This window comes from Capsicum annuum, chromosome 5 (assembly GCF_002878395.1).
Source record: "Capsicum annuum cultivar UCD-10X-F1 chromosome 5, UCD10Xv1.1, whole genome shotgun sequence".
NCBI classification, from domain to species: Eukaryota; Viridiplantae; Streptophyta; class Magnoliopsida; order Solanales; family Solanaceae; genus Capsicum; species Capsicum annuum.
In genome coordinates, this window is record NC_061115.1 from 85,021,517 (window position 1) to 85,043,166 (window position 21,650).

Sequence of the window (21,650 nt, forward strand, 5' to 3'; positions counted from 1 at the left end):
GGCGCTACCAGGAGGCTTTGGTGACGTGCATGGTGGTTTTGGTTTTGGGGAGAGAAATGAAGAGGGGGCGACCCTTCTGGAGTTTGCGAGGGCCTTTGGGCTGGTGGTGGTGAACTCGGGCTTCCCGAAGAAGGACAAGCACCTGATCACCTTTCGAAGCGCGGTAGCCAGGACTCAGATTGACTTTTTGTTGCTTAGGAAAGGGGATAGGGCGTTGTGTAAGGAATGTAAAGTCATCCCGAGTGAGAATCTTTCGACCCAGCATAGGCTCTTGGTTATGGATTTGGGTATAAAGAAGAATAGAAAGAGAAGGACTAAGGAGTGTAGATCAAGAATTAAGTGGGGCGGCCTGACGCCAGTAAATGCGTGGGAGATAGAGGAGAGGTTGGCGGGAATGGGGGTGTGGGAGTGTAGGGGGGAAGTGGATAGTATGTGGGACAGGGCGGCAAGGTGCATCAGGGAGAATGCAAGTGAGGTGTTGGGTGTTTCTAGGGGCCGGGCCGGGCACCATCGTGGGGATTGGTGGTGGAATGAAGAGGTGCAGAAGAAAGTGGGGACCAAGAAAGGGGCGTATGCTAAGTTGGTGGAGAGTAAAGACGAAGAGAAGAAGCAGGTAAACAGGAAAGAGTACAAGCTAGCGAGGAAGGAGGCGAAGTCAGCAGTCACGGCAGCTAAGACTGCCGCTTTTGAGAGCTTGTATGCAGGGTTACAGGAGAAAGGAAGGGAGAAAAAGTTGTTTAGACTCGCTAAGGCTAGGGAGAGGAAGGGTCGTGACCTCGATCAGGTGAGGTTCATTAAGGGGGAGGACGGTAGAGTGTTGGTGGAGGACGGCCACATTAAGAAGAGATGGCAGTCGTATTTTCATAGGCTCTTGAATGACGAAGGGGATAGAGCTATTGTGTTAGGAGAACTGGAGCACTCAGAGGAGTGTCGGGATTTTAGCTATTGCAGATGTTTTAAGGTAGAAGAGGTTAGACAGGCTGTCCGCAGGATGCGAAGGGGTAGGGCGACGGGGCCGGATGAGATACCGGTAAAGTTTTGGAAGTTCGTTGGAGAGGCTGGTGTAAGGTGGTTGACTGGATTGTTTAATGAAATCTTCAGGACGGTAAAGATGCCCGAGGTGTGGAGGTAGAGTACCATGGTCCCTTTCTATAAGAATAAGGGGGACATTCAGAGTTGCAATAACTATAGGGGGATTAAGTTATTGAGTCACTCTATGAAAATCTGGGAGAGAGTGGTCGAGGTGAGGCTGAGACGGATAGTGTCTATTTCGGAAAACCAGTTCGGATTTATGCCCGGCCGCTCGACGACGGAGGCAATCCACCTGGTGCGGAGGTTGGTGGAGCAGTATAGGGAGAGGAAGAAGGATCTACACATGGTGTTTATCGACCTGGAGAAGGCATACGACAAAGTCCCCAGGGAGGTGCTTTGAAGATGCTTGGAGGTGAGTGGAGTACCACTGGCATATACCAGAGTAATTAAGGATATGTATGATGGAGCGAAAACCCAGGTGATGACGGCGGGAGGGGACTCAGAGCATTTCACTGTCCTGACAGGATTGCATCAGGGATCTACTCTTAGTCCCTTTTTGTTTGCGTTGGTGATGGATGTGTTGACGCGGCGCATTCAAGGGGAGGTGCCGTGGTGTATGCTATTTATAGACGATGTAGTTCTGATAGATGAGACTCGAGGGGGTGTGAATGACAAATTAGAGGTGTGGAGGCAAACTCTTGAGTCTAAAGGGTTCAGGGTGAGCAGAAGCAAGACAGAGTATGTGGAATGCAAGTTTAATGACGTGAGGCGGGAGAATGAGGTAGTAGTGAAGCTGGAAGCACAGGAGGTATGTAAGAGGGATAAGTTCAAGTATCTTGGGTCCGTGATCCAGAGTAACGGTGAGATTGACGAGGATGTCTCGCACCGTATTGGGGTAGGATGGATGAAGTGGAAACTCGCGTCGGGGGTGCTGTGTGATAAGAAGGTGCCGCCCAAGCTTAAAGGCAAATTCTACAGGGTGGTAGTCCGTCCGGCCTTGTTGTATGGAGCGGAGTGTTGGCCAGTTAAGAACTCCCACATCCAAAAAATGAAGGTGGCAGAAATGCGGATGTTGCGCTGGATGTGTGGACTGACTAGAGGGGATAGAGTTCGAAATGAGACTATTCGGGAGAAGGTTGGTGTGACTTCAGTGGAGTGCAAGATGCGGAAAGCACGATTGAGATGGTTCGGACCCGTGAAGAGGAGGGGCATGGATGCCCCGGTCCGTAGGTGTGAGAGGCTAGCGTTGGATGGTTTTAGGCGGGGTAGGGGTAGGCCGATGAAGTACTGGGGTGAGGTGATTAGGTGGGACATGGAACAGTTACAGCTCACCGAGGACATGACCCTAGATAGGAAGGTCTGAAGGGCGCGAATTTCGGCAGAGGATTAGGGCCAGTTTGGGTCGCTAGTGTAGGGAATTACTTGGTGGGGGTTTTATTCCTGTTATGATTCCGTGTTCCGTGTTCCATGTTCTATTACGAATCTGTGTGCTTTCCTCTGCTTTCCTCTATTTTATATTACTTATGGGTGCCGTATTTATGTTATGTAATCTGCTTCTGTTCTTTACTATGTGTTTGTGTGGTATCTCGTGCCTTGAGCCGGGGGTCTATCGGAAACAGCCTTTCTACTTCATCAGAGGTAGAGGTATGGACTGCGTACATCTTACCCCCCAGACCCAACTAGGTGGGAATACACTGGGTTTGTTGTTGTTGTTGTTCTTGTTGTTTTTGTGGACTAGAGTCATTGACATATTTTGAGAGGTTTTTGGTGATAAATAAGTGTAGCTATTTTGGATGGATCATGTCAATTCTTCTTTGTTTCGCGTTGCTATTTTCTCTGTCGTCTATTTCAGTACTTTCAATACAAGTGTATAGGTGCTCATCTCATTTAACATGGCAGTCAGTTTTTCGCAAGTTATGAACATCATTTTGTCATGATTTTCTCATTTATTTTGAAGTATTGTTTGCGTCGCGTTTGAACATGTGAAATAATGTTTAACCCTCTGTTTTCTGACTCTACTTTATTCAGCTGTGTTTATGTGAATCCCCTCCTTTGTTCTGTTCCCATTTTGTCTAATACGGTTGTGTAAATGAATACGTATGTGTGTCTTATTTCTTCTCTGGGATTGTATGTTAGTATTGCTCCTCGTTCTTCAAAATTCAAAAGTCGAGCAAGAATAAGACTTTATTTCTGGATGTTGTGTTTATCTGTTGTTAATTTTGGCTAACATGCTCAAATCCATAATACTCATTTCTAATGATTTGTATCCTTTCCATATATTTGACCATCCCAGTTTCGTGGTCATCATATTTTTCTTCATTTTCTCTATTACCCGTATAACACTTCATCAATTATACAAATATGTAAAAGTATTACAGCCAGCAAATTTCTCCAAATCCTTTAATATCTTGTGTCTAGCATCTCTTCTACTCCCGCAAATGTTATTTGGTACATTTTCTTCATCACCTTTACTCTTTTATAATTGGCATGTTTGATAGACTACTCTTTCTGTGTATGTATCATAATCGTAGTATACTAATATAGTTGTCTTGTTCAAATAACTTGATCACTCTCTAAATCCACATATACGTGTTGGTTCAAATTTATTTTGTTGTTGGGTTAATATAAAATTAGAAAAATATGTCTAAGTGTTGTGTCGTTTAAATAAAATTACGAGATTATTAGAAGAAAGTTAAACGTGTGCCCATGTCGTTAAATTTGGATCATGTTTCAAATTTTTGCAGTATAGTTAGTTGCAACTGTTGTGCTCACGTGATGGCTTTAAAGGATTCTATGAACATGAATTATATCTTTACCTAGTATAATCATGTTATGGGAGATAAATAACATACTAGAACTCATGTGCGTTTTGGCTTACTCTAATGTTTTCTAGTAAAATTATATGTTAGATTTCTTTTGCCTTGAATTTTTCCTTTTTTTGTGTGTTCGGAGATTATGTTGCTGGTAGTTTGCCAAGCAAGCCACAAATATTTGTCAAGATGTCAAAATAACATTTAAAGTGTTGGCTATATTTTATCTTTGCGCTACATAAAAATACAGGATACAACTCGCGTGTTTAGTGTTTTTGAGTAGGAATCACATCAAGGTTTATTTTCTAACTAGATAAAGAGATCACACTGTGCCTGTTAACGCCCCTGCTCATATTTAAATTGTATATAAGAAGCTTAACATAGTGTATAATCTGCAAGTATTTCGAATAAATAATTTTAGTATGCAGAGGATGACTAACCCAAATGTTTTCTCGATGACTAATTTATTTCTTGTTTAGATCTTTTGTCGTAAAGTTTAAGTTCTTCAGGATTTATAAATTTGATTTCCCCTCATCTTATAGGATCTTTTTCATTTTCTTCGTGTTATTAAAATTGTGTCGTTTAAGAACTAGTGAAATTGCAAATTCATGTCCAGTTTGAAGCATTTAACCTTTGGCTTGTATTGCTTGGTAAAAGCTTCTTTTTCTAATTTTTATTTTTCCTTTCTTTACATGTACTCTTTGGAGCAAATGGGGTTTCAATTCAAGCTCTTGCTAATAGAGTCTCAACATAAGACTCGACATTACCCCTCATTCTAGCAAGGCGGCATATTCCACATTCTTAAGCTAAACTGGCTAGCAGTCTAGTATCTCTTTCCCTTTTTCGAGCTTTATTTTTCTTTGTAGATACTCATTATTATTCTCATTTAAACATTTTTGCACATTATTATTCTAAATTTTGTATTTTTGTCTGCATTTATTTGAACTAGTATAAATCATTAAATATGATCGTAAATTTAATTGTTTTCCTCCTTGGCCCCTTTAGATATTGATTTTAGCATAACCACTAGGCTTAGGTGTTTAATTTATATCATTTAAAGTTTTAAAATTTGGTAAGCAAAAGACATACCTCTTAGAGTAAATGGCGTTAGAATTTAAACTAGTTTCTCAATAGTTACTAATATCGAATTAATAAATAGTAAATTTTTACGGTAGGCTAATTATTATAGTGAGACTAGAAAATATACTTTAACTACTTTGGATAGGGTAGTCAATTCCATTTTCATCAATTTTAAATAAGAAAATTATAATTTTGCCAATTTAATTCCATGAGGCTTCATTAGGATTTCAAATGAAAAAAAATATTTTTTTAAAAAAAAAGAAAAACACGAATCTTTTCTTAGTAAAAAGATAAACTCTCAAGTACTTTCAATTTTAAACAACTATATTTTTTAGCTATTCATCTAAGCATAGGATAATTAATCTATTTTTATCAAAATTTGATTAAAAAAGTGAGGCAAAAGAGTCATTCTTTTAAAATAAAGAGAACGTGAAGTTCTTAACATAATTAACTTTTTAAATTATTAATTGATAGCTTTTATAAAGAAATGATTTTAAATACCTTCTTTTGTAAACATTGAGGCTGCATTATTTATTTTTTTTGGATAATCGTGGTGTTCGGGCTAACTTGCGCGCACCTCAACTAAATCTATGGGATACATTGAGGCTGCATTATTTTTTTTATGAGTTATCTTTGATAATTTTTGAAAAGTGGGTAAATTTTTCAGTTTTTAACCTTTTTTTATAAATAACTAGCATGTTTTATTTTAATAAAATGTATATAATATATTTTAATATCTTATTTATATCTTTCTTAACATAACTTTGATTTTTCTATTTAACCTAAGTTCGGCGCATTAACTATAGTTAGCAGATCCTTTAGGGTGCCTAATCCCTCCCCTTTAGGATAATTAGAATTCTTACCTAGAATTTTAAGTTGCGTAGACTTTAAAATGAAGACTTATTATCCTTTAATCGTATAGTTTATACTATGTGTCCTAATTCACTGTAGAACTAATTATGTGCCGACTTCCTTGATTTTATTTAGAAGTTTTCCAATATATTGTACCTCGGTTTGACCTGTTTTAAAATAGGGTATGACAATTTGATTTGTGAAAGATTAAGTGAATGTTACTTCAATCTTTGAACTTCAACAAATATTCAATGGGAGTTAGCTAATCCTCTACTTGGAAGCTACTCCAATGTATTTTTCACCCAAAATTAATATAATAATTGTCCTCCAAAAAAGAAAACTAAGGAGTAGGCAAAGTTCCAATAATTGGGAATGGATTGATAATCAAAGGGATAGGGTTTGAGTCTATATGAGTACATTTGGGATCAGCTGTGTGCATTTATGTTTCTGCCCTTAGGCTATATTTTCCACTAGACCACGATCGCGAGAGTTGTCCACGTTCGCGGCTACCGCGATCGCTGTCAGAACCACGCGATCGCGGTACGTTGACCTGCTTGACTGACCGGGATCGTGATTTTCAGACCGCAATGGCGATCGAGGTAACTGAGGTTATGTTCTGCTCCAGGTCTTCAAGCTGCACTTCTTTCCTTCTTTTGATCTTTTTCAGCTCGCATCCACGTATTATCATGCCGTTACCTATGTGCCTGCATAATGTGGATATTAGTATATTTAATCACAAATATGTCTCATTTACTCATTTAAAACATGATAATATGAACGAATGTTGAATGCGAATGAGTGGTAAACTCACCACTCATCACTTGTGAGGACCGATAGTGATTTTTTTCCTTTGAGAAATGAGGTTTACATATAAAAATCATGTGTCGATTTACTTTGAGAATTTACTTTGTGTTCTCATTTTATTATTGCGTATTTCTTATTAGGGACCTACTCTTACGACTCAGCAATATATATATATTAGGTGCGTAGCCTTGGAATAACTGGTAAATTTGCTGTCATGTGACCAGGAGGTCACGGGTTCAAGCCTTGAAAACAGCCTCTGGCAGAAATGCAAGGTAAGGCTGAGTATGATATACCCTTGTGGTGGGACCCTTCCCCGAACACCGTGCATAACGGTAGCTTTAGTGCACCAGGCTGCCCTTTTATATATATTAGGCGCGTGAAGTTGCTTAAATCTATACAAAATGGGCCCAAAATATTGTGAATTAAATAAAAGAATAAAATTATAATTAGTTTTTTTTTTTTCCTTCTTCCACCGCCTCACTTCTCCGCTAGTGATTTCAATTTCTCTATTAACAACCTCCAAACACCATCTCCTCCATCTCAAATCACCACTGTGAACATCAAACAGTACACCAACAACAAACTCTAGTTACCATCGCCCCTCTTCTCCCCTTCGTCATTAACACCATCAAGTAATTCCCTCACCCTTACAACCCCATTCAACACCCCTCCATTAGCAACCCTAATTTTTCCATTCACAATTGAACACAACCATTCACTAGTACCTCCTAGATAAGCTCATTCATTTTTTTTCTCATAAAAAGGAACACCCTTCTCTAATTTCCTTCATTGGCAACCAAAATTTTCAGCAAAATTGTTATCGAAAATATGTTAAAGATGGGTGAACCCACCCACACAACCGCCCCCCCCCCCCCCCCCCCCAAATTTCACCTACTTCATAAATCCATCTATTTTTCTCTTAAAAAATGAACCCCCTTTTTAAGTTTTCTTCACCGACGACTGAAATTTCCTGTGAAAACACATCAAAGATGGTGAACCCACCCAACCATCTAAATTTTTTAGCTCGATAGAAGGCTCTTTTGTTTTTATTGAATAAAAACAAATATCCTTTTCAAATTTCCTTCGCCAATGGAATATATAGAACAAAAAAGAGGGGAGGGAAGGGGAATAAATTATTTATTTATTATTTTTTGGCTTTCATTTTTTATTGTGTCATATTTCATTTGTCACATTTCCACATTAGAGGCGCTTGAACCTCACGCATCAAGCATGGTTGGCTTGGAGTTATCAATGTGTTTAGTAGGTACAATTTGATTTAAGCTCAAGTGTTCAATAAGAAGGTGGTTTAATTGAGGTGTCAAGACGAAAAACCTCAATAAATTTAGAAGCCTATAGATGTATTCTGCCTGTATCAAAAACTCTAGCTCAAGTCAACAAAAACTCTAATCAGTTCCATGTCATGTACATGCTTCTATGGAACACGCGAATATATTGGAACATAGTCTTAACTATACATACTTAAATGTCAAATCAGATCCTTAGTTTTTAACAAGCCTCACGTTTAGCAAAAAAATAAGCCTCATTTTGGATATAAGACTAAAGTTAGAATTTATTTTTGGATTAGAGATTACGTAAATGGATAAAGAGAAAAGAAAAAAAAATAAAAAAGAATAAAAATTGATGGTGAGGTGGCATGCGACGTAACGTCCACCTCACCCAAAAATTGGGTCATATGAATTTAAAATTGTCATGGTGGAAAATTATTAAAAGTAAAGGTATTTTTATCAACTTTGATAATGACAGAGGCCTATTTAGCTCAATAGTATGATACCAAAGGTAAATTTAATCAAATAGTATGACAAACAGTAAATTTAGCCACTAAACTAAAGTAGAGGAGGAAATTTGACCCTTTTCCCGAAATTAATTACTAGTGTGAATGTAATTTTTTGTTTTAAGGGGGGCGGGGTAATTGTTTTGGAGAAATATTTTTGTAATTTGTGGAGTCGGTAGTGGAAAAAAAGGAGTAGTCATAGTTGCGAAGTGCATCCCCTTCAAGTGCTCAAAATTAATGCAACACACACAATATGTCAAGTCAGCAAAAAATGTTAAAATGACCGTTCCTACTTGAGGTGTTTAAAATGGATCTGGACTACTTGAGTTGTTTAAGTGAAAGTTATCGATTGATTCTGCCTTAATTTTAGTGTAGAGTATTATTTTTTAATATTTTTAATCAACATACCTCAAAAACAATAGTATGTCAAATGACCTACTTTGACTTGACACAAAGTTTAAGAAAATAAAGAAGACTTTTGAATCTTATGGCCTTAAATTAAAGTTATGTCAAATGTACCAAAATGCCCTTTAATCTTGTGGTCCTAAACATGTCATGTGAAAAGTTGAAATTAAAATATTGCCAAAAAAAGAAAGGGGTCATTCTTTTTTAAATGGACTAAAAAGGAAAGTCGGTCATTCTTTTTGAAACGGAGGGAGTACTAATTATGTCTTAATTTCACGCAAGTTAATTTAATTATATGAATCTTTATTGCATCTTTTAAACTCATACTAAATATTAGTATAGCTCAATCCATAATAAACATTGAATCGGTGAGGAATTAATCATACATTAAAATTCATAATTACATGAGTATTAAAAAAATGAAGATTAACACTACTAAAAGACGTGGAGGGTAAAGTCAATTTTAAGGAGATTTCACAAAAAGTAAAATATTTTAAATTAAAAAGATAGTGAAAAGAATATCATTGATTAGAGGTCATAGATTTATGTGTAATTTATTCATTTTTAATGAAGAAGCTTTTCTATTTTGAGAATGAGTTTTCAGCTATAAAGTGGGTTATATGTGCAAAGCATGTGCCAATAAACTAGTCGATTAAGTAAGATGATGAGAATGGATATAACTTATAAGTTGTTGATTCGAGCTACTCTAAAATAGGTGGAGACCATATTGGTCATTGGAAATGAAAAATAAATTATATTTTTAATAATTATTTTTATTTTGGGGGTTGTTGTGGTGATGCCTTAATTTTTTCGGAGAAACATTTTTGTCATTTGTAGGGCGATAGTGGGAAAAAGGAGGGAGTAGCCATAGTTGCAAGTGCATCCCCTTTAAGCGCTTAAAATTAGTTTAACACGCACAAAAGGTATATGCATTGGAGGTCATAGATTTTTGTGTTACTTATTCATTTTAATGAAGAAAATGTTCTATTTTGATAATGAGTTTTCAATTATAAAATAGGTTATATATGCAAAGTATGTACCAGTAAACTAGTCAATTAAGTAAGATGATGTGAATGGATGTAACTTACAAGTTACTTATTCAAGCTACTCTAGAAGACGTGGAGACCATATTGGTTATTGGAAATGAAAAATAAATTATATTGTTAATAATTTTTTTACATTTAGAGGTTTTTGTGATGATGCCTGTCAATTTTTCTAAGATGTAATTCTATTCATTTAAAAAATTTATTTTTAATGTTGTGACTTAATCTGTCAATAACTTTTAGATAGTTACGAAAATAATAATCATATGTATACCTAAGGAAATAATTACCCTTTTAGAATTATTATACTACATAAATATCATTGATGAAGATTGACCTTTAAAAGTTATGGAGGCACAAAAATTCATTTGTCTCATTCATAAAAGTATAACACAATTTTTTCATAGACACGTGTTTTTTATTTATCAAAAGGCATGTGTGCACCCTATTTAGCAACCTACATGTGTTTTTAAGCTCTACTTGATCTATTTAAGATATCGCAAAACTCGCTATTTCAACATCTCTATTAAAAAAACTGAGGTGATGGCCCTTTCTCTCTCGGTGTAGATTAACTATCGTTCGTTGTCATAGGGATGAGTGTTCATGCTCCGACGCACAAAGAACAAATAGCCTTTTGAAGAAGTGGGAATCACTAGGCAATTGAGAGGGAAGAAGGTTCAACAGGTAACTCTCTAAGAGGAACTTGTAATTGAAAAGTTATCCAATGAAACAGTGACTCAGCAAACCGAAGAAGATTTAGAGAAGGAGAATCAAGGTAGGGTTATGAAAATAGCTCAGAAACATCAAGCTCAGAAGGCGAAGGATCGAGGTAAGGAGAAATGTGCAAGTATTGAGAATCATTAGTCATAAGCTGTTGATGCATCGTGGTTGAGTCGTTCACAATAGAGTGGTAACCAAAGTTCCTAGGCAGATGAAATAGAGGAGTAAATGGAACTGAAATCAAAGCAGGAATAGGATAATTTTGATGTATCTAAATTGTCAAATACCAAATTCAAGTTGGATTATATTGCACTAGAGAAACATGGAGAGTAGAAGATAGTGGACATTGCGGTAACGGATATAGCTTCTAAAATTGATTTCTGTTGTAATATGTTATGTGTTTGGATCATGTTCTCTCTTCTCTATGATAAATGGATTTGTGCAAAGGTTGTGAGCTAAGTATGGGCTTAAAAAAAGATGGCAATGTTGAAGAACGGGGTTATAATTGTTAGATTTAATTTATTTGAAGAGGAGGAGGAAGTGTTGAAAGGAGGAATTTACCATTTTGACAACAAACCTTTCATTGTCAAAGCATGATCTCTGGATATGGAGTTTACAAAAGAGGAGCTGAATTCAGTGCCTATATGACTTAAAATGTTAGATTAGGACTTTAAGTACTGGAGTCCTGTAGGGTTGAGTAAAATAGGGAGCCTTCTAAGTAAGCCTTTAATGGCTAACTAAAATGCACAGAGGAAGCAGGGGTTGAAATTTGCTAGAATTCTAGTGGAGATTGAGTTGGGGTCACACTTGCCGAAGCAAATTTATTTCAAAAATGAAAAAGGAAATCTGATTTACCAGAAAGTCATGTACGATTGCAAACCTACACATTGTAATCATTGTGATAAGTATGGTTATGAAGTAGAGAGATATAGGAAAAAGAATCCTATATTGAGGAAGTCTAAACCTTAAGGCGGAGGATGTAGAAGAAAGAACCCTGAATTGAAGAAATATAAACCTCAAAAATCAACAACTATCTAGGAAGAAGGATGGAAATATTGGAGAAACAACAGTGCAGGTGTAGAAAGATGAACTAGCTCCCTTGTCGTGTAGGAGAAGGAAGAAGCATAAAAAACACAAGCAAGTCCTGTTGTAGTTTGGTAACACCAAATAGGACTACAAGGACTAAACGTTTTGAGCAAACCCAAGTAACAAAGGTTAATTTCTTTCATATATTGAATAAATCTTACAAGGTACAAATAGTAGCTAAAAGTTACATCAGGATTAAAGGTGGGTGGACAAACCATTTCCCCCGAGGGAATGGTTAACCTATTTTGTTGGAATGTGAGAGGGCTGAAATCCCTGAATAAGCAGAAGTATGTGTTGCTCCTATGCAATAAAGTAAAGGTTGACCTTATAGATTTAGTAGAAATCAAAATAACAAGGAAGAAATTGTCCCATATAGTGGAGAATATGTTCAGGGGTTGAAATTATATGACTAATATTAGTTCACACTATAATGGTAGAATTTTACTAGTGTGGTGATGTTAGGTGTATTTATGCACTCTATTGTTACTATTCTAGCTTATTTCGCCTTGTTTTAAGGATAAATTGAGTGCTTAAGGTGTCAATATTGATATAAATTAGCATCTAAGTGATAAAGTGTGTGATTACAATGTGCAAAGTGTATTCCAAACAAGTTTGGGTTTAATTGGATTACTTAGAGTTCAATTAATGAAACTAGTGTTACTAGCTTGAGTTAGGTGCTTGTCTAGTCTCTTTTGTTGGATTCTATGATGTTTAATGTGTTCTAAATAATTTTAATGGTGTCATTATATTTTGAAAAGCTTTTTGGTAGTCTACAAAATTCAAGCGAGTCAAGTATAGTGTCGAAACATAAAGTGGAAGATCATGGAGATCAACCTAGTCTAAGCTCTTGCTTTTGATTCGTTGTGATGGAAGTTGTGTTGGTTGAACCTCTAATTCGTATGGTGTGTTCTTGTAGGAAAGTTTGTGAGCTGTTTATGATGATATATAGATGAATTGGAGGCTCAAAAACCATGGGAAAGGCACCACAAAGTCAAGGATGGATGGAGGAACGTCCAACACTTAACCGATTTTCGAGAAGCAAATTCTAGAGAGGTGTCGCGATTAGGGGTACGTCGCTACCCCTATTTGACTCAAGCCAGCCTCGCATAGCGATCTATACTTGACCCAACAAACTAGTGAATCGCAACCCCTAGTCAACTCAAGCAAGCATCGTGTCGCAACCCTACTTCATACACGGCTAAAGAGTGCACTTTGAATCCTATACGGCTTGGGCTTTGTTGTCTACTATAAATACATCTTTGTACAAATTATTATTCATCTTTGGACAACTTGGAACATCAAGGAGGCTTATACAACTTCATAACTTAGGTTTTTACTTTGTTTATTTAGAATTCTATTAGATCATAACATGATTTCAACCTATTGGATCATGATTATGACTATGAGTGGCTGAGAACCCCCTTTTTGGGGTTGAAGCCGAATACATGAGTACTATGGTTTTGACATTAGTTCATTGATTTGCTTATCATTATTGATTGTGTGTTCAATTTTATTTTAACTATTTTGAGACTTGATCACCCTTAGAATACACCATTGTCAACCTTGTGAACTCGGAAGAGGGAATAAGAAGATAGAACGTGGGATTGAACAAGTATGGTTCGTATTCTTTTATAAAATAAGGAATACGGATTAGTATCTAGGGCAGAGATGTACTTAGATGCCTTACTTGATTCAAACATAGGATGATAGCTTAAAGAACTTAATTGGATTATTATATTCCCGCTCAACGATGTAGTTGTAATGTCTACATTAGGTAATTAGTTAGAGGTTGGGAGGCCATGATCATGCGATTAACCCTACGAATCGACAACCAAGATAAGTGAATTGATGAATGAAAGTCAATAACATAGTACGATTGTTCAAAGTGCTTCAACCCTGGGTTTTACTCCTATTGATTGTCCAAGATCTTACTTTACGCACTATTTACTTTACTTGCAATTTACAAACTCAAATCTCTATTTTGGTTACTTTTGCACCAGTTGAATCTAAATTGTGAACTGAAATTGAACCATTGTTTAACAAGTTCCCGTGGTATCGATACTTGGCTTTTATTAGGCCACTTTACTACTTGATAAGACCACGTACACTTTGCATGTATGCTTGGACGCTGTCAAATTTTTGGCGTCGTTGCCGGAGACTTGTTATTTAGCAACTTTTTATTTTAGTTTTACTTTTAGATTTCTTTGGTGTATTTTACGCTTGGTCTTGATTTTGTGATTACAAAAAATAGGTTTTAAGGTTAGAAAGCTGGAAAGAAATAGGGATTTGGATAAACCAATCCCCGAACCCGAACAACACTTCCATCAACGAAGGAGAGACGCAATCCATCTCCCTCAATTTCCGCAAATAGAAGAAGACCAAGAAAATTCTGCCATAATGGCTGCAGAACAACAAACACGTAGGACCGTAAGAGAAGTGTCAGTCCTACTTTCGACGAACTTAACTTCCCCAATTCAAAGACCGGCTGTTGGAGGGAATTTTGAGTTAAAGCATAATATGGTGCAACTTCTAATCAGCAGTGAACAATTTGCAGGGCTTTCACACAAGGATCCATAAGTCCACTTGCAGACTTTCATTGAGCTTACTGACACATTCATTTCGACTGGGGTGAGTACAAATTATGTGAGGCTGATATTTTTTCCTCGTTCGCTGTTAGGGGAAGCTAAAAGGTGGTTGAATGCGGAGCTAGCAAATTCAATCACATCATGGGATGACTTAGCCTGAAAGTTCCTCATCAGATTCTTTCTATCAGGTAAGATTACGAGACCTCGCAGTGAGATCGTGAGCTTCAAACAGAAGCCTGATAAAAATATATGAAAATATATATCACGCTTGGGAATGCTTCAAGGCCGTTCTTCGGGATTATCCACACCACCAACAGTCTAACGAGGTATTTGCTCACACTTTTGTAGAAGCAAGTGATCACCATACAAAGATTTTGCTAGATTCAACAGCAGGTGGTCCAACGCTAGAATTGACTTATGAGGAGCTGTACACGTTGTTGAACCGCTTAGCACAAGGAAATCCAGAGTGGCATTCGGATTTTAGAAGTACAACCAAAAAAATTACGGGTGTATTGGAGGTGGACCAATTCACAGCCTTATTAGGTCAGGTCACAGCACTGCAAAATATGATAAACACTCAGTTTAGTAGCCTAATATTGGGAGCTCCACAACTTATAGCCACATTCAATGCCATCCAACAAGCTGCAGGTTGGTGTGAAGTGTGCGGTAATAGTGGTCACTCAGAGAGTAGATGAAAGCGAAGGAGGATGCAATGTTTAAGAAGTTCTTCGATACATTCAAACAGCTTCATATTAACTTACCTTTGTTAGATATTTTGTAGGGTATGCCCATGTATGCAAGGTACTTGAGGGATGTGGTTGCTAATAAGGTAAAATTGCAAAATGTGGAGGCGATAACACTCACTCTATTGTGTAGCGCAGTAATGACACAGAAAATCCCCAAGAAATTGATAGATCTGAGAAAGTTTACTCTCCCTATCCAAATTAGGAGTAAAGTGTTCCATGCATTGAGTGACTTTTAGGGGCTAGCATAAATCTGATGCCCCTGTCTCTGTTTGAAAAATTGAGCTTGGGATAGCCTAAATTGACCACCTTGGTTCTACAGCTGGGAGACGGGTCATTTGCATATTCGGAAGGAATAATTGAGGATGTCCTTACAAAGGTTGGTAAATTCATTATTCTTGCAAACTTTATTGTTCTTGATTTTGAGTCTTAGGCGTCCATTCTTAGAAACTGAAGGAGCATTGATTGATGTTAGAGAAAGCATACTCAAAATAAGGGTAGAAGATTAAGACGTGGTATTTGATGTATAAAAAGCACCCACAATAATGTCCCATTATAATGATTTTTATATGATCAATGTGGTTGAAGGTGACAAGTGTGGGGTGGTTAGTCCACGCAGTGTTCTAAATTGCGGGCGCAACACCGCATAATACGGTGATGCGAGGCGTTGCGGTCTTCGAGCGAGTCACAACTATGATGCGCTCCGATCTGAGAATTGAGGGCGCATAACACACTGTTGCGCGATGCGTTACGTTGCGAGGCGAGGTATATTGCGTTGTGATGCGACCGCAATATGTAGTTTTTTTATTGTTGTTGCGACTGGTATTATTTTTTCAGTTGGAATTACATGTGCTATTTTTGGGGGGTGCAATTTGTAAATAAATATAGGGGGCAAAACTTTTAGAAAGCTGATGAAGACTGATTAAAGTCACAAAGCAACTTGGGGTTTTCAAAGAAAAGCTGCTTTCCCTCTTCTGCAATGATCTAAAAATTTGGCTACTATTAAGGTAAGTTGTCTTCTTCTCCTTTTCTTCTTCTTCTTCTCCTGTTGTTGCTGCTGCTACTGCTGCTACTGTTTTTTTTTTTGCTCTATTTTTTTTTTATCAACTGAAAGTGTTTTTTTTGTTGCTGCTGCTGTGCTGCATGTGCTATGCATGTTGAGGGACTTTGGTGGTGCATTTATGTCAGAAAAATAACGCACAAGAAGGAACAAAAAAGAAGGGGTTCTTTGCTCAGGTATGACGACACTTTGTCTCCGTAGCTTGTATTTGAATATCCTGATTTGTTATTAGCCTATTTGCTTGGAAGAGTTGTCAGAGGGCTGACTAGTGTCTTGGGCAGTAAGTTTTAGGTGTTGGCGCAAATAATTTTTATATAATTATGTGCTTGTAGTTTCATGAAGTAACTTCCTTTAAATTAGTGTATGATTAGCTATGAAAAGAAGTTTGATCAAGCAATTATTTAGTAATTATGGTATGGAGCATATTAGAAAATTGAAATCGATGGCACTATGGCCATTCAACGAAGATATGTTTATGGCATATAGTTAATGCAATTGAATTCTGCCTAGGTTTGTTTATGTATAGTTCAACAATTGTAGCATAATATATTGCTCAGATGATTCCTCCTTAGCTTCGAACAATGAGATTAAAATATTTTAATTCATGATTTGAGATTAACTCTAAGCTTGAAAATTTGGGATTATGAGACTTGACCTCAATAAAATTAATTGATATCGTTAATCAATATTGTTGCATAGATTGAAGCCATTGGAGGTTGTTTGGTTGATGTTCTACCTGTTGCAAGGTTGGAAAATTTGTCATTAGTAAGGTAAGTGAGACTTTAAGCTTTGAGTGCTTGCTTTTCAAATATTATTTTAAAATTATGTTTTTATCTATTCGGTCCATGTGTTGGGACGAGCGTGTGCTATGCAGAATCGACAGTCTTTAAGGCCAGTCGCATATACTTTATGTTTAAGAATACTAATTCTCCCTTTATAAATTATTTCTTGATGTAATATGATTATGTACTGTGAGATTGAGGCATTGTGCATGCTTCTTAATTCCATTGAGGCATTGTGTATGCTTCGTAATTCCATTGGGGCATTGTGTATGCTTCCTTTGAGCATTGTGTATGCTTTCCTTAAGCATTGTGTATGCTTTCCTTGAGCATTGTGTATGCTTCTTGATTTGATATGGGATATTGTGTATACTCTTGGTATTTGGCACATTATGTCTGTAGCCCGGAAATTTTGGTGTTGGGTAATTATTTTGATTTCAAGTGGTGATAAGTACTTGGTATGAATTGTGTTGAGATATATAGTTTCTAATGAATGATTGTTGGGCTTCATTAGTCACCTTATTATGATATAATTCCTATGTGTAGTAATTTTATGCTTTTGGTGTTGTATTTTTTAATACTTGGCCCATGAGTACTTAAAGTAGCGAGTCGGGGATCTTACTGGGTTATATTTTATATATAGATCACTTCTTACTTGCATGTCTGTAGATACTATTGCGGAAGGTGAAACTAGTGGGTGACAGTTAAGGATTTTATTACCAAGGTGAGCCTTCACATTATTCGTGGAGGGTTTCATTTCAGCTTTTGCTATCTATTTTATGTTTCTTTTCATTGGGTTTGCATGTCTAAAGGTTGAACTTATGTTACTTTATTTTAGATGCTCCATGGTCTTAGTGTGAGGTTTGGGACGAAGAATTAGTTCTCGAGTAATTGTTGAATTTATAGTTTGATTATGGAATTTTGTTGAACTAATTTTCGCTATTTATAGATGCATTGAAGTTGTACATATCTTACCTTAGAGTTTATTGTCTAGTAAAGCGTAAGAAAGATTAGTTCTTCCGACAAGTGGTGTTAGCGGGTGCCCGTCACGTCAAGAGATTATTTTGGGATGTGAAAAAGTTGGTAACAGAGCCTAGGTTGTAGGTCCCGGGTCATGGAACAGTGTTTAGTAGATTCTTGTTCATTGGTATGTAGGCACCCATACTTATGAACTTGAGGATACGTAACATCTAGGAAGTTTTTCCTTTTTCCTTCATTATTCGTGCCTTGAGTTGAATTTAATCTAACCTTTAAATATTGTTTGCAGATGGTTAAGGAACATGGTTCTTTCTCTGCTAGTCAATTTAACGCACCTACTGGACGTGGTGCTGGACATAGTTCTACTCATGGAGGAGGTTAAGTTGGGTCTCATCCGACTAGGCCTCGGACTAGGACACAGACCGATCCTCAGCTTGGAGTTGGGAATGGGGGTTAGCCCCAAAATGTTGCTTCGGAGAAAGTTTAGGATCACGTTGATCGCGATGTTCCAGCTGTTGTGCCTATTATTGCGTTGCCTGCATACATTGTGGTATAATGTTGAATGTACTTGAGGTAATGGTGCCTAATCAGGGTTGAGCTCCAGCTCCTCAGGTAACTTTACAAACGTAGGCACAAGTTCAGTTGAATATTGTAACTTCTCAGGCACCTCAACCAATTGATCTTTTGGTCGCAGCTGTGGGGCAACCCAAGGATCTTAAGAATTATTCCATTAAGCAAATAAGATGATATGAGATACCAATTTAATGAGCTACGACAGGGATCTATGACAGTTACTGAGTACGAAACTAAGTTCATCGAGTTGTCCAGGTATGTTCCATCTTTGGTTGTAGATTAGAGGGAAAAAGTAAGATGATTTGTGGATGGACTTGAGGCTTGTTATCGTGGTCCAGTAATACAGGATGTGCGTAATGGATCCTATGCTGAGGTGGTTGACACCGCTGTCCGTTCTGAGTCCTATTATGAGATGGAAAGGATTAATTGAGAAAACTAAAAGACACGTAACTCAGGTGTTTTTAGTGGTGCACAATCTGGGGTAATGGTAGTTTTTATTATGGGCAGTCCAGGCCTACACAGTTAGAGTCCATAGGACAATCTTTGAGGAACTGTTATTCAGCTAGACAGGGTGAATAACAAATGCAGGGGAAGGGTAATAGTTCCTATCAACCAAGTCAACATCCGTAGTGTTCCAATTATGGTAGAAATCATAGTGGTCATTGTTACAGAACAAATAGGGCTTGTTATACTTATGGTGAGTACGGATATATTGCTAAGTTTTGTTCTAAGGGAGATTCTAGGTCTAGTCAAGCTACTACTCAGGTGCAAAGGAATGTTGCAGGAGCACAAGCCCAAGTGCAACCGGCTAAAGTTGCTCCACAGGGTGTTTATGAAAAAAATCGACAGGGTGCGTTGGTTGTTCAAACAGTGGGTGGACCACTGAGATTTTTCTCTATGGCTAGACAAGATAACGAGGCATCTGATGCAGTAGTCACATGTATTATATTGTTAATTCTCTTGAGGGATATTTCTATATTGATATTTGTTCTACGTATTTGTTTTTATCTTCATATATTGTTTTATTCTTATAAAGAAGAGTTGAGACTCTTATTGTGCTATATATGGTTATGACTTAGTGGGGGATTTTTAATTAATGAATAAAGTTTATGGATATTGTGTGATATCTATTTAGTGCAGGGGCACCATAGTTGATCTACTTGTGCTATATATGTTTGATTTTGATGTGATTATGTGTATGGACTGGTTGACATCATGTTATACTTTGATTGATTGTTAAGCTAAGCTTATATGTTTCTATTTTCCTGAAAAACCACTTTACCCCTATGACTCAAGGAAAGATTACATTTTATGAAAGACACGTTGAATGGTTAAACATGGGTGTTTGAATTTTATTGCTATTGTTCATGATGCACGAGCTGAAAAATATTACTATTGATAGTGTTTTATTGTTCGATAATTTGTTGATGTGTTTTTAGATTATTTGCCGAGCTACCTAGGTTGTTCATAGATCATCTTATTATCACTTGTCCGTGCGAGTTAGATTTTCTCACTCATTTGACTTTTTTTGTATGACTCTTGTCACGTTCGAGGACGAACGTTATTTTAAGTGGGAAGAATGTAATAACCCAGATTTTTAATGAGGAGTAAATGAGTAATTTAGCCATTATTATTATTATTATTATTAATAATAATAATAATATTAAGCGAATTAAGGTGAGCAAGCCAAAAGGCAAAACCCTCCCCTTGTTCAGTTTTTCTTTTTCACATTTCATTAACAAAAAGGAGTAAAAAAATTAGAATATTTAATCCCATTATTTCTGAAAGAAAGAAGCGGCAATTGAGGGACTTTAGATGGTGCATTTATGTCAAAAAAATAACGCGCAAGAAGGATGAAAAAAAAGGGGTTCTTTTCTTAGGTATGAAGACACTTTGTCTCCGTAGCTTGTATTTGAATTGCCTGATTTGGTAATTAGCCTATTTGCTTGGAAGAGTTGTCAGAGGGTTAGCTAGTGTCTTGGGCAGTAAGTTTCAGGTGTGGGCACAAATAATTTTAATATAATTATGTGCTTGTAGTTTCATGAAGTAACTTTCTTTAAATTATTATATGATTAGCTATGAAAAGAAGTATAGTGAAGCAACCGTTTTGTAATTATGGTATGGAGCATATTAGAAAATTAAAATCTGTGGCACTATGGCCATTCAATGAAGATATGTTTGTGGCATATAGTTAATGCAATTGAATTCTGCCTAGGTTTGTTTATGCCTAGTTCAACAATTATAGTGTAATATATTGCTCAGATGATTCCTCTTTAACTTCAAATAGTGATATTAAAATATTTTAATTTATGATTTGAGATTGTAATATTAAGGGTTAACTCTAAGCTTGAAAATATGGTATTATGAGGCTTGACCTTAATAAAATTAATTGATATCGTTAATCAATATTGTTGCATAGATTGAAGCTATTGGAGGTTGTTTGGTTGGTGTTCTACCTGTTGCAAGGTTTGAAACCTTGTCATTAGCAAGGTAAGTTGGACTTTAAGCTTTGTGTGCTAGCTTTTCAAATATGGTTTTAAAATTATGTTTTTATCTGTCTGGTCCATGTGTTGGGACAAGCGTGTGCTTGGAAGAATTGACAGTCTTTAAGGCCAGTCTCATATACTTTATGTTTAAGAATACTAATTTCCCCTCTATAAATTATTTGATGATGTGATATGATTGTATACTGTAAGATTCAGGCATTGTGTATGCTTCTTAATTCCATTGGGGCATTGTGTATGTTTCCTAATTCCGTTGGGGCATTGTGTATGCTTTCTTTGAGCATTATGTATGTTTTCCTTGAGCATTGTGTATGCTTCTTGATTTGATATGGGACATTGTGTATGTTTCTCGGGTATTGTGTATACTCTTTATATTTGGCACATTCTGTATGTGGCCCAAAACTTCTGGTGTTAGGTGATTACTTTGATTTGAAATGGTGATAAGTACTTGGTATAAATTGTGTTGAGATATATAGTTTCTAATGAATGATTATTGGGTCTCCTTGGTCACCTTATTATGATATAATTCCTATGTGTAGTAATTTTATGCTATTGGTGTTGTTGTATTTTCAAATACTTATCCTATGAGTACTTAAAGTAGCGAGTCGGGGATTTTACTGGGTTATATTTTATATATAGCTCACTCCTACTTGCATGTCTGCAGATACTATCGCAGAAGGTGAAACTAGCGGGTGGCAGTTAAGGATTCTATTTCCAGGGTGAGCCTTCGCATTACTAATGGAGGCTTTCATTTTCGCTTTTCCTATCTAATTTATTTTTCTTTTCATCGTGTTTTCATGCCCG